The following is an 11,247-nucleotide window of genomic DNA, read 5'->3' as shown; positions in this document are numbered from 1 at the left end:
ACTGGTTCCAGTTTAGCAGGGATTTGAATGTCTTTTGGGTAATGATGATATTAAAATATTGTTTTGTGCTATCCTGCTACATCAAAACGCTTGCTCCAGAGTTGGAAATTGACTGTACTGATAGCTGATCCACCTTAGTCTATGGCAGGAGATAAAAAAGCGAGACAAAACAGCTTTTAAAAGATAGAATATTAGCTTCACTTAACTGCCTGAAACTTTTGCTAAGATATAAACCTTATCTCAAGACTTATGCAACTATTGTATGAATTTTCTATACCCCAAGATTTAAAAGCTTATTTAAAGCCGTTAAAAATCTATAGAATCTGTAATAAAAATTGCCTTAAAACTTACAACACAGAGTTAATGATTAAATATTTATACACATGATGGAGGAAGGTCATTGGCTAATAAAGGAACTGCCTTGGCCCATTTTATTGGTTAGAAGATAGGTGGGAAGAGTAAACAGAACAGAACGCTGGGAGGAAGAGGAAGTGAGCTCAGACTCCACGGCTCTCCTCTCGGAAGCAGACACCTCAGAGAGATGCACTGCTCTGCTCTCCCGGGCAGACGCACGTGATGAAGCAAGATGCCAGGTTAGACATGCTGAACCTTTCCCGGTAAGACCGGTGATCACAGATTATTAGAGATGGGTTGATCGGGATGTGAGAATTAGCCTGAAAGGGCTAGAGCTAAAGGGCCAAGCAGTGTTTAAAAGAATACAGTGTCCGTGTAATTATTCCGGGGCATAAGCTAGCAGAGCAGGCAGCCGGGGTGCTGGGGACGCAGCCCCAACGCCCCTTATTACTACATACACACGTAACCTTACCATTCGGGTTGTAAAATTCAGCAATAGACAGCACCACCATCATAAATGAAAACAAAACATCCAATCAATCAAGTCTACAGTCTGGGACAGTCTCTGAATACAAAACCCTTGCTTTTCAACCTCTGTAGTTCTGCTTCTGGCTAACTGTTTGTTGATTGAAAACTCCATACCTGAAACACGTGTTTTATGCATAAAGCTCACCCTGAGAACACCTCGACAAAGAATCACTAAGAATGTATTTCTATCAGCTGGGAGGCAGTGGGACATGCCATTAATACCACGTGTGGGAGGCAGAGGCAGGTGGATTTTTGTGTTCAAGGCCAGCCTGGTCTACAGAGCAAGTTCCAGAACAACCAGAGCTATAAAGAGAAATCCTGTCTCAAAAGAAAAAAAAAGAAAGAAAGAAAGAAAGAAAGAGAAAAAAGAGGATATGTCTAGCCTCCCTGACTATGAATTTTGTTAAACATTATCTATTTTTATAAATTGAGTCATAGAAAAAAAACAGGGATTTTTCTGGAAAGTGCCCTATGAAAGGACCAAGAAAATTAAATCACCAGTTTCCCCCATGGACTGTACTTATAATTTATACTAAAAGAGCTATAATCAAGAATTGTAATATTTATAGGTCAAATTAACAGGTACAAAACTGTAAAATCCTAATCTACAAATTACTAACTTGTTGTAAACATTTAAAGATAATTAAGACATACAGATTAATAGTCACCTTATAAAGGATGAGATTCTAGAAAACATAAAAGTTAGTGAGTGAGGCAACCCAGAAAGACAAATATCATATATACTCACTCAAAAGTGGCTTTTAGACATAAAGCAAAGAAAAACAGCCTACAAATCACCCTCCCAGAGAACCTAGAAAACAATGAGAACGCTAATCTACATGGGAATGAGGATCTAATCTACATGGGAAGTAGAAAAAGACAAGATCTTCTGAGTAAATTGGAAGCATGGGGACCATGTGAGAGGGTTGAATGGGAGGAGAGAGGCAGGGAGGGGAGCAGAGAAAAATGTATAGCTCAATAAAATAAATAAATAAATAAATAAATAAATAAATAAACAATCAATCAGATTCTTTAATATGTTCAGAACAAAACTTGTGCTCATGCTTAGTTCAATATAATTTTTTTTTACAAAATGAACTTTATTTAGTCTCCTGCATACGTTTTCAAGGTTAAGGCTAAAACAAGTAACTAATACAACTAAAGTTTATTTAAAATCAGGCATACTTCAAAGAGCGCCCTCAAAAATTATCAGAGATCTGCTGAATATGGCATTGGATATTTAACACTCTCTAACAACGTACAACATTTGATTCTTTTAACACAATCTGTTTCCTACCAAGTCTCACAAGATCTCATCAAGTTTCAGTGTATTTGGAGGCTAGTTTTCTGCACTGCCCCCACTTGGAGAAGAGCTGCTGGGTGCAAGAGGCTGTGGGAATGTACAGCAGTGACAACTAGTAATTAACAGGAAACCCTCTTGGGGAGCCACACTTGCCAAAGCCATAGGGTTAGTGACGATAAATGACTCGTGGTTTTCTGTCCATACCTTTCTCTGGTGCCACTATCATACCTCCCCAATAAGAGCAACTGTGGGGTTCTTTCCATAAGCATTTGGTGCTGTGTTTTACACTTACTGGGCAGACACATATCTATGGATAGTCAGGAAGATGACTTCTGCTCAATTGTATAATTCTGATGAATAGATATGCTCCTATGATACTTTACATTACTTACACTGGCAAAGGATTCTCAGTCACAAAGACAGCCCTTTACACAGAGAGCTAACTTTAGATTCCAAAAGAAATTCAAGGCAGGCTAGTTGCCCCTGGAGATGAATAACCAGTTACCCAAGGAAGCAAACAGAACGGTTGCAGGTCTCAGGATACAATCCATAATTAAATATTCTGTTGAATGGACAAAAAAATGTCATACTCACACCCTAGACCAAAACATTCTGTAGGCAAACCCCTTCCTGGGTGGAATCTAATTTTATCTCCTTAAAGAAACTGGAACCTTAGTTGGATCCTTAGACTTTTGTTTGAGGTAGAAAGGTATCTACTCCTCCATTTCTGAAATACAAGGTCTATATATTAGCCACACTTGTTGACAATAACCTTGAGAGAGCAGAACTCTCTGTTCTGAATCTAGGTGGGACCTTTTATTGAGGTAGAAACACAATAACCTTGAAGAAATAGAAGTAAGTTCCAACTCTTGACTTTTGGTCAAGGTGGAAATAGGCTCACATTTTTAGACCTCCACACTTTTCCAGAAACTGGCTATCAAAGCTCAATTTGGTATTGAACTACTGAAGTCCAGCAGTCAAAAAAGTCGCGATCAACCTACCCCTGGACCCAGCAATACTACTCTTGGGAATATACTCAAGAGAGGCCCTATCATACAACAAATGTATATGCTCAACTATGTTCATAGCAGCATTGTTTGTAATAGCCAGAACCTGGAAACAACCTAGATGCCCTTCAATGGAAGGATGGATGAAGAAAGTATGGAATATATACATATTAGGGTATTACTCAGCAGTAAAAAACAAGGACTTCTTGAATTTTGCACACAAATGGATGGAAATAGAACACACTATCCTGAATGAGGTAAGCCAGACCCAAAAAGAGGAACATGGGATGTACTCACTCATATTTGGTTTCTAGCCATAAATAAAGAGCATTGAGCTTATAATTCACGGTCCTAGAGAAGGTAAGTAAGAAGGTAAATTAAAAGACAAACATATAGGCATCCTCCTGGATATTAACCTTCATCAGGCGATGAAAGGAGACAGAGACAGAGACCCACATTGGAGCACCGGACAGAAATATCAAGGTCCAAATCAGGAGCAGAAGGAGAGGGAGCACGAACAAGGAACTCAGGACCACGAGGGGTACACCCACACACTGAGACAATGGGGATGTTCTATCGGGAACTCACCAAGGCCAGCAGGCCTGGGTCTGAAAAACCATGGGATAAAACCGGACTAGCTGAACATAGAGGACAATGAGGACTACTGAGAACTCAAGAACAATGGCAGTGGGTTTTCTATCCTACTGCACATACTGGCTTTGGGGGAGCCTAGGCACTTTGGATGCTCACCTTACTAGACCTGGATAGAGGTGGGCGGTCCTTGGGCTTCCCACAGGTCAGGGAACCCTGATTGCTCTTCGAGCTGATGAGGGAGGGTGACTTGATTGGGGGAGGGGGAGGGAAATGGGAGGCGGTGGAGGGGAGGTGGCAGAAATCCTTAATAAATAAATAAATTTAAAGAAAGTCCCATTTGTCTCTCCTAATCAACATGCCCAATTAAAATTAAACACCTCATCCTAGCATTGGTTTCCCCCTTTTACCTTTATAAAGTGCCATTTTGCTATGGGCTATGATTGTTTCCTCTCCATCCAGAGGTAGTCCTTTATCCCCATCCTGGAACAAATACCCTTCCCCTCTTTCCCATGTTCCCTGCCCCTTCTACCTCACCTGCTACCTTTTGTCTTTGTCTTTTATTCCCTACCCTCTGTCCCTCTGTCCCTCTGGGGGACAAATAAATCTCCTTTGCAGTGAGAACTTGATCTTTAGGGTCCTGAGTGGATTCTGTTTCTAACAATGATGCTATGACTAAGATATTGGCCTGTAGGATCCCTCCCTTGGCCCAGTTCTTGCACATTCAGACCTTAAGGTGCCAGCCTTCTCCGAATTGATGAGTTTTGCCCTAAACACCCTATGTTCCTACAGCTGATGAGCACATTCTGTTCAGTTCATTGTAGCCAGCAAGCTTTCCTTTCTTTTGGTGAGTACACTGCTGGAATCTGGTGAACAATTCCTAACCATCCCAAAGCTCTGTTGACAGATCCAGGATTCTTCTATACATATACTGGGCTCTGCCTCTTGGTGATGGAGCCTGGGTGACAACCTCTGTCCTTCCTTCCAGATATCTCTGTTCTTTGCTTCTTCAGAGAAATGAGAATGCTCTGTCTCTTGACTTTGGCTCACCAGTCTCCATTGGAAATAGAAAGGCTTTATTCACTCAAGAAACTCATTGTAATGGTGCACTTTAGCACCCAGCAATAACTTTGGTGCCTGAATGTGTCTCTGCTTTTTTTTTTTGTCTGCTCCAAGACCTCTGTGTGACACCTTCACACTCTGAACTATTACAAATAATGTAATATTTCATCTCGTATTTAACCCTTTGAACGCTACAGGAATACTGACTGCCAGGAACTCTGTGCATGCCAGCGGCTACACTGCCTGTGCTGCCATGTCTTTCCCCATCCCAACTACATATAGCCCATGGTGCTGAGGAGCCCACCTGAACCAGAGTCTCAGCCAAGCCCCTATTGCTACCACTGCTACAGTCCCCATTGTCCACAGGTGCCCCCACTTTCCTTTCAGATCTCCTGACCTACAGTAAAGCTCCAACACCACCTCTGATTCTCTCCACCCATTTGGCATCAGTCCATATTCAGAGCCCCAAGCATTCTGCATGGGCCCAGTCCAGTCTAGTCCAGTCCAGCTTGGCCTGGAGAGGAGGCGTCAATTCTAATCATCAGCAGAGCATACCACTCTATCCGAAATTTCTTAACAACATCAGTACTCCAGTTTCTTGCCTGTCCCTCCAGGAAAAGCAGCTTCCATAGGCCTATGCATGGCTTTCATGAGCATTTCCTCCTCTGTCCTTCAAGGACTCTGTGGCCACATGCCCATCCTTCAACTTCCTCCTTAGTTCCTTAGCTTCCTTAGACTAGTGTAGAGCTACTGAGATGTTTTGCCAATCTGCCTCTGGTGTAGGAGTTCCTTCTGTCAATGTGTTGCTTTCAATGGTTAATGAATAAAGAAACTGCATTGGCCCTGATGATGGGGCAGAACTTAGGCAGGCAGAGAGAACAGAACTGAATTCTGGGAGGAAGAAAGCAGAGTCAGAAGAGAAGCCATGGATCCTCTGCCTGAGACAGACACCAGTTTGAATGTCTGGTAAGCCACTGCCACATAGCAATACACAGATTAACGGGAATGGGTTAAACTAATATGTAAGAATTATCCAATAAGAAATTAGACCTAATGGCCAAGCAGTGATTTAATTAATACAGTTTCTGTGTGGTTATTTCAGGTGTAAGCTAGCTGGGTGGCTGGGACAAACAAACAGCCCTCTCCTTACAACATGCCTCCATAACTTTCAGAGTTTGTTCCAACTGTATCACATCAGTACTCCAAGCAATTTCTTGCCTGTCCCTCCAGGAAAAGCAGCTTCCATAGGCCTATGCATGGCTTTTGTGAGCATTTCTCCTCTGTCCTTCTAGGACTCTGTGGCCACATACCCATCCCTCAATTTCCTCCTTAGTTCTGTAGCTTCCTTACGCTTGTGTAGGGCTACTGAGATGTTTTGCCCCCTCTGGTTTTCAGAGATTATTTCAACTGTATCACTCCCCAGTGCCTTCAACTCCTCCTTCCTGTTGCCATTACTCAAATAAGCTCCATCTGGTTGAATTAAATATCCCATCCTCACCCTGAAACTAAACTTTCCAGCCACCCACCAACCTACCCAGGGTATGCTTAACGCCCAACATCAGCTCTGCCTCTGCTGTTGCACTGTTACAGATGCCTTGCCCTCCCCCACTCCCTTCCAGAAGTCAAATTCTCCACTTTTAATTATGTTATGGCTCTTCTTATCTCAAACCTCACTCTGTCAGAGCTCTTGCCATTTTCCCAAATTATTACCCAATTCCTGTCCTGACACTGCCTACAGGTTAAACTGAGTCATACAAAGATAAATGATTTACCTGAGATTGACAAGATGTTCACTATAATTACTAGCAGAATGGTAATTCATATTTTACCCTTAATAGCCGTACTGTGACAAATATGAAAAGTAAATTGATGAGATACAAACCTTAGAACGACAAATAAATAAAAATAATAGAAATAATCAGACGCAAACAGAGGAATTTAGACAAGAAACTACTGAGTCACCAAATGATCAAACTGGAGAGGGGTGGCCTAACATGGTTAGAAAATCAACTTTAGGCTACCCAGTTACTATACAAGAACTACCAGAAAACAATGATCACCATCAACGGTATCGAGAAGTAAAATGGAATCCTATCGAAATATAAGATTTGAAGAGATTTATGAAAATGGTCATTTCATACAGTATGCAGTCACCCTATGTGAAGCAGTTGTTAAATTCACGGGGAAATCAGAATAGAATTTCCCTGAAGACTGGAAAGATTTGGCAACAGTGATATTGGAAGCTGATCTTCAGTTACAAAGGCAAACATGGTGGAAAGGGGAAGTTGGGTCATAGAACAATGAAATAGGGCTTGAAGTATTAATATTTTCCAAGATTAGTTTCTAGGTAAAAGTCAATGTGCTGAGTTACAAAGTCAGCTTGAATCTGTTAGTTTCACCTTGGTGCTATGTTTTTTAGAAGTTTTAAATGCTTGGGATTGGGATGAAGAATCAGAAAAGTGGGGTTGCTGAAGATCTTCTCCCAGTCAGTAGGTTGCCTTTTTGTCTTAGTGACAGTGTCCTTTGCTTTACAAAAGCTTCTCAGTTTTAGCATGTCCCATTTATTCAATGTTGCCCTTAATGTCTGTGCTGCTGGGGTTATACATAGGAAGCGATCTCCTGTGCCCATCTGTTGTAGGGTACTTCCCACATTCTCTTCTATCAGGTTCAGTGTGTTCGGGCTGATATTGAGGTCTTTAATCCATTTGGACTTGAGTTTTGTGCATGGTGATAGATAGGGGTCTATTTTCATTCTTCTACAGGTTGACATCCAGTTGTGCCAGCACCATTTGTTGAAGATGCTTTCTTTCTTCCATTGTATACTTTTAGGTCTTTTATCGAAAATTAGTTGATCATAGGTTTGTGGGTTAAAATTCGGGTCTTCTATACGATTCCATTGGTCGACTTCTCTGTTTTATGCCAGTACCACACTGTTTTCATTACTGGAGCCCTGTAATAGAGTTTGAAGTAAGGGATGGTAATGCCTCCAGAAGATCCTTTATTGTATAGGATTGTTTTGGCTATCCTGGGTTTTTTGTTTTTCCATATAAAGTTGATTATTGTCCTCTCAAGATCTGTGAAGAATTTTGATGAGATCTTGATGGGGATTGCATTGAATCTATAAATTGCCTTTGGTAGAATTGCCATTTTTACTATGTAAATCTTCCCAATCAAAGAGCAAGGGAGGTCCTTCACCAACCCCGCGACAGACAAAGGTCTGATCTCCAAAATATATAGAGAACTCAAGAAACTAGACTTTAAAATGCTAATTAACCCAATTAAAAAATGGGGCACTGAACTGAACAGAGAATTCTCAACAGAAGAAGTTCAAATGGCCAAAAGACACTTAAGGTCATGCTCAACCTCCTTAGCAATCAGGGAAATGCAAATCAAAACAACTTTGAGATATCATCTTACACCTGTCAGAATGGCTAAAGTCAAAAACACCAATGATAGCCTTTGCTGGAGAGGCTGTGGAGGAAGGGGTTCCCTCATCCATTGCTGGTGGGAATGCAATCTTGTTCAACCACTCTGGAAAGCAGTGTTTCGGTTTCTCAGGAAATTCGGGATCAACCTACCCCTGGACCCACCAATACCACTCTTGGGAATATACCCAAGAAATGCCCTATCACATGACAAAAGCATTTGTTCAACTATTTTCATAGCAGTATTATTTGTAATAGCCAGAACCTGGAAACAACCTAGATGCCCTTCAATGAAAGAATGGATGAAGAAAGTATGGAATATATACATATTAGAGTATTACTCAGCAGTAAAAAACAAGGACTTCGTGAATTTTGCACACAAATGGATGGAAATAGAAAACACTATCCTGAATGAGGTAAGCCAGACCCAAAAAGAGGAACATGGGATGTACTCACTCATATTTGGTTTCTAGCCATAAATAAAGGGCATTGAGCTTATAATTTACAGTCCTAGAGAAGCTAAATAAGAAGGTGAACCCAAAGACAAACATATAGGCATCCTCCTGAATATTAACCTGCATCAGGCGATGAAAGGAGACAGAGATAGAGACCCACATTGGAGCACCAGACAGAAATCTCAAGGTCCAAATCAGGAGCAGAAGGAGACGAAGCACGAACAAGGAACTTCGGACTGCGAGGGGTACACCCACACACTGAGACAATGGGGATGTTCTATCGGGAACTCACCAAGGACAGCTGGACTGTGACTGAAAAAGCATGGGATAAAACCGTACTCTCTGAACATGGCGAACAATGAGGGCTGATGAGAAGCCAAGGACAATGGCACGGGGTTTTAACCCTACTTCATGTTCTGGCTTTGTGGGAGCCTAGCCAGTTTGGATGTTCACCTTCCTAGACATGGAAGGAACGGGGAGGATCTTGGACTTTCCACAGGGCAGGGAACCCTGACTGCTCTATGGACTGGAGAGGGAGGGAGAGGAGCTTGGTGTAGGGGGAGAAGGGTGGGAGGAGGGGGAGGGAAATGGGAGGCTGGGAGGAGGCAGATACTTTTTTTTTCTATTCTCAATAAAAAAAAGAATTGGGAAAGTGGTTTGAGTCATTTACTAAAATTATACAAGGCACAAAAGAAGTCTTGACTGATTTCTTGAAAGATTGACGTCAACTATAAATAGAAAAGTATCTGATCCAGAAGTCAGACAAATATTAATAGAATTTTTGGCTTTTGAAAATGTTAATTCAGAATGCAAAGCTATTATTAGGCCTTTAAAGGGAAGATTGAAACCAATAAACGAATGGATTGAAAATATCGATGATAGTGGATTTTACATTCATGATGCTATTCTGATAGGAGAAGTAATTTCTAAAAGTTTGAAGAAAAAGCAAAATGTCATATGTTCCAGTTGTGGTAAACAGGGTCATGTGAAAAGGAATTGTAGGCAAGGTATTCCTAGAAACAATGTTTTTTTTTTCAGGAATAATTTAAAAATAAGTCCCCAGGATTCTAGAGTATGCAGAAGGTGTGGCAAATGCTGGTATTAAACTGATTAATGCAGATCAATAAGCAACAGGTAAGGTAACACTAGGAATAGGGAAGGTTAAAATCTCCTTCAGGGTAGAGAACACAGGGTGACTGAGGAAGCAGATGCTGCTCTGCACGTAAATGACCTAACCCTTCCCTCAAGCAAGATGAGAAAGCAAGCTTCAAGCTGACATACCTTCAGCTGCTGTCACTTCCTGCTGGGTCAGGGGTTGGAAGACAAGTGGTGTGAGCAGCCTCTGTGGACACATGGAGCCAAGCAACAAGATATGAACTCCCTGAAGAAACCAATGGCACCAGGAACCTTCTGGGAGGAAGAGATTGGTGGGAAGCTGGGCATCCATAAGACTGGAAGGAGAGCACATGGAGAGGAAGGCTTTCTAGACTGAGTCTGACACAGGGAGTGGGGAACTGAGTGAGCTCTCAATCTCAGCAGAATAAAACCTTGACCTTGGGGATAACGGGATGTGTGATCCTGTAGATGTTATTAGCTGATCATTTGTGTGTGTGTGTGTGTGTGTGTGTGTGTGTGTGTGTGTGTGTGTGAAGTCTCTAATGATCCTATTTCCCAACTACTCATCTTGAAGTTCTGTTTATGTGTCTTGGTCTCATGTGGGTTAAATTATTATAGTTTTACAATTTGTTCTTAAATAACTGAACAAATAGAAATTGACCTCAAGTAAATAAAATGGGGGTAGGGTTCTTTAGCATCATTTTAGGATGTAATTTTGGAGACTCACTAAAGCCACATGTGTAGCTACTGCTAAGACACTGAAGCCAAGCTCTCCTTGAGACACATGAATGCTCATATGTGTCCCATTCTCTCTTTTCCTACTGGGTCTTTCTTTGTATGTTACGTGTGTGTGTGTGTGTGTGTGTGTGTGTGTGTGTGTGTGTGTGTGTGTGTGTGTGTTTGTGTGTGTGTGTCTGTGTGTATGTTTGTGTTTCTTAATAATCCAACTCTGAGTTACACTGGCTCATCCTGAAATTCCTTTCTGGGGGGAAGCCAAGAACTATGGCTTGACCTGAGTTTAGGTCTTTGAAAAGAACTCAGCCTGTTGAAGGTGGCAGTGTGCAGCGTGTCTGTGGCCCTCACCCCAATCATGGGCACGTGAAACAGTAAGAATGAACCTAGGAAATATCAAGGTACTTAAAAAAGACCACACACATGACCACATATTTCATTCACAAGAAATGGTCATTACTGGCAAACACCGACAGAAAGCAGATTACTCATTGATAGGCAGGAGGGTGCGTGTGGGAAATGAATATTGATAATCAGAAGAAAACATAAAAGTCAGGGATTGGATGGTGATGACTGTCATATAGCTACACAAGCATACTCAAAGGCACAGAACATATTTTTTAAACTATTAATGTCTTGAGAACAAGGGTTTCTGATATAAATACATCTGTCCT

This window comes from Microtus pennsylvanicus, chromosome 4, assembly GCF_037038515.1.
Source record: "Microtus pennsylvanicus isolate mMicPen1 chromosome 4, mMicPen1.hap1, whole genome shotgun sequence".
Lineage (NCBI taxonomy): Eukaryota > Metazoa > Chordata > Mammalia > Rodentia > Cricetidae > Microtus > Microtus pennsylvanicus.
The sequence above is the reverse complement of the archived record's forward strand: the minus strand, read 5'-3'. Positions refer to the sequence as shown.